The 3,391-nt window shown below is 40.8% G+C and overlaps 1 long non-coding RNA gene across 1 annotated transcript; it reads right to left on the reverse strand.

The window, feature by feature from the left end:
* Positions 1–2,526: 2,526 nt before the first annotated feature.
* On the reverse strand, positions 2,527–3,099 carry LOC144761383 (uncharacterized). The gene is made up of 3 exons (XR_013595698.1): positions 3,025–3,099; positions 2,783–2,873; positions 2,527–2,658 (listed from the first exon to the last, which is right to left on the reverse strand). It is a non-coding gene; the product is annotated as an uncharacterized LOC144761383 (long non-coding RNA).
* Between the last annotated feature and the right edge of the window lie 292 nt (positions 3,100–3,391).

The raw sequence follows: 3,391 nt of genomic DNA on the forward strand, positions 1-3,391 counted from the left end.
CTACGTTCTACCTTAATGGCCCCTCTTTTGAAAAACCTTACAGCTAACCCCAACATCTTATCCAGTTATAGACCATACCACTTATTCTACCACCCACTAAGATTGCTAATAGTATTATCAACCAACAGCTCTACTATTATACTGAAGCTCACAACTTTTTGAATTGTGAACATTCAGATTTTCACCCAATATTTGGCATGAAAATGGTATTAGGTTTAGCCACCAAAGGCATTCAAATGATACTGGCCGCTGAAGGTGAAGACCTTTGGTCTCTTTGATAGAGTGTCACAAAGCATCTGCTTGACTGCCTTTAATATATTGTTGTTACAGGTTCTGCCTTGCCCTTGCTCTCCTCTTTCCTATAATACCACCTTCAGACTATAACTATTTCTCCTTTTTGCTCTTCATTCAAGAAAGTCCACGGTGGTGTCCCACAAGGATCTAACAACAACTCCACCTCATTCAATGTCTATGCTTCTCCGGTGGTAGACCTCATCTAGTCATTCAGAATAAGATTCTTCACTCATGCTATTGAAAATCAGCTGATTCTCTTAGATTAGATGGCGAATCTCTCGGTCTTGCTGACAAATTAAAAGGCTATCTGTGTGCAGTTGCCAAGTGGATGACTAACTCCCTCGGACTAAACGCTGAAAAAGCAGAGATTATGATGTTTTGCAACCACTCAGCTTGATTGGCAGTATGGTGGCTAATAGATCTTGATCCATTACAAGCATGGTCCTCCCAGTAAAGCGATGAAATAAACAAGGACCCCCTGGGTAGTAATAATATACAGATTCCTAGGGCAGGTAACAAACATGTGAGTAGAAAAATCCTAGGCCATCCACTAGGTAAGTGAACAATTTAAACAAAACCCAGTAGTGAAAGGGACAATCGAGTGAAATTTATATAAAAAAAACATGTTTTTAATAGACATAATAAAAATCATATAGAAACTAACCAAAAGTTATTCTATATGATGACAAACATTAATCATAAAAACATACATCAACATATATAGGTATTAAAAAAAAACATAGATGTGACAGAGGGGTGCTCTCTGCAGCATTTTCGGACCTTTCTGCCCGCCTACCTGGGACCTCGGATTTACTGTTTCCTGCCATCTCGCCAGCAATCTTCCTCCGGTCTCCCCCGCCGCCGATGCACTTTCCCATCTATGCGCAGCGGCCGAGAGGGGAGACCACAACAACCAGCAGGCACAGCGGCTAACTCCGCCCACCACACGATTTGGCGCCAGGCGGCGCATCTTAAGGGGCGCAGAGTTCCCGCGTCGCGGGACGCGCGCGGGCTAAGCCCGGGCAAAGGGCGGGCCCTCTGTGGCCCTCAGAGGCACAAAGAGGACGGGACGGGCCACCACTCTTGGTTCCATCATAGTATAAGGTACCGGATCCAGACTACAAACTATAATGTCCATCTGGGAAGAGCTGAACGACCTTTGTGGCACAAACTATATCCCAGATGCAATAACCCCCCCCATAGCGGCCAGAGACACTGATTTAGTATATTTCTCTCCCCAGGCATCTCCCGTTATAACCCTCTCTCCACTCAATAAATGTAGCTCCTCTCTACTTGCTCCCAACCCAGCCTCATTCACGTTGGATAAAGCAGAGACTCGACCAAATGACTCCGCATCCCCCCTTCAAGTGACCCTCCTGGCATGAGGTTGAGTGTGGTATGATTGTTAGCACGTGAGTATGTTGAGAGATATGTTTGTCACCAAGGGGTAATTAATTTTATATATTACCTGTGTTGTATTTATTTATAATTCAACTGTTTTTTCCTAGATTTTGTGATATGAATTGAAATTATTTCTTCTGTGATTTTTTGAATGAAAAACAGTATTTATATGAACCGAAAAAAATGAAAAAATAAACTTTGTAATGTTTTGAATTAATTCAGTATGTTGTTTGTATCCACCACCCTATTAGAAGATTTATAGACGGATTTGTATAATTAAGGTATAAGGCCAGTGCAGGAACGTCCTTACATTGCAGTATACTATTTTCTCTTTGCACATAATGGGCCACACAAATAGCATGACATGTTGGTAAAGCTTCAATTAAACGACAACTAAATGAGACCAGGGAAGTGTTGCTATCTCTCGAGGCCAGGTGATAAGGTATTAGATGGAAATATAAAAATATATATATATATATAATCATTCAGAGCGGATCTGTGTTAGATAAAGTTGTCTTGTTAATAAAGAGGAGCACATAACACCTAGCCCAGTGTGCAATGGGCCCAGTATCTAGGGATATCCAAAGTTGGTCATTCCATCTAGTGATATATGGCCAATAGTATAGATACTAAACCAAATTAAATGGACGGTGTTGAAAATAGGAGCAATATAAATATAAACTCCTACATCACTGTGGTATCTAGCTAAATCTGAAAGGAACGATTAAATCTAGAGAGACAAGTTCCTAAATAGGAGACCTCAAAAGATCATGATGGAAACTCTTTCATAGACTCTTAAAATGCGGTATTATATCTATATGTATATAAGAGTGTATATTTACCTGATAAAATATACACTTCTCTTGCTGCGTAATTAGCAGAGATGACATCAATAATGCGTGCAGCATATACGTGTAAATATTTAAATTGCGTCGTCACCTGGATCAGTAAATATTGATATAGCTATAGAAAAGATGACATAACAAGAACTTGGTTAAATAGTATTAACCAAGTAGTTATAAAGATTATATATTAATTATACATGAGGCGACTAAAAGAGCATTTAATGTTCTGGAGAATCTAATACCTTCAGTAATTTGACATATGTAATCCAGAAAATGTGATGAACGATAAAACTCAGCAAGTGGTGACGGCTGATACCAACGGCGATCTCATTGCTGCAGAATAGATAATATATTAAGCTCTCGGTTAGTCGAGCAAAATGCTATTTAAAAAAAAGAGATGCAGCATCACTAGTACTGGATGGCAACAGTTACAAAGCTAACCCTCATAACTCAGTCTGCAGTCGTTCAGTAGCTCGTCTCTTACCGGATAAAAAACACAGGGTAGCAGGATAGTGCTTCCTCGGCGATATTGACGCGGCGTCCCGTCCTCTGCAGCAAGAAGGATGGTTACCGTGAACGAGGAACGCCCTATATATGTCCCTGCAGGCGCGCGGGAAAAGACTAATTGGTAATGCTAGGTGATGAACAGCGGCAAAGGACTAGTTTGCCGAAAGTTAAAGTAATGAGACCATTCAAAGATGGCTCGTAAATCTTAAGTCAGGGCGCATATAGGCTTGATGACGAGGAAGGGCAAGTATTAAGCATCGGCAGTGGATTACTCGGCCGCAAGTAGTATATCAGGAACCGTTCCGAAGTGGCTCGTATAGATTTAAACGTAGTGTTTTAAGACA

The sequence above is a fragment of the Lissotriton helveticus genome, chromosome 6, assembly GCF_964261635.1.
Source record: "Lissotriton helveticus chromosome 6, aLisHel1.1, whole genome shotgun sequence".
Taxonomy (NCBI): domain Eukaryota; kingdom Metazoa; phylum Chordata; class Amphibia; order Caudata; family Salamandridae; genus Lissotriton; species Lissotriton helveticus.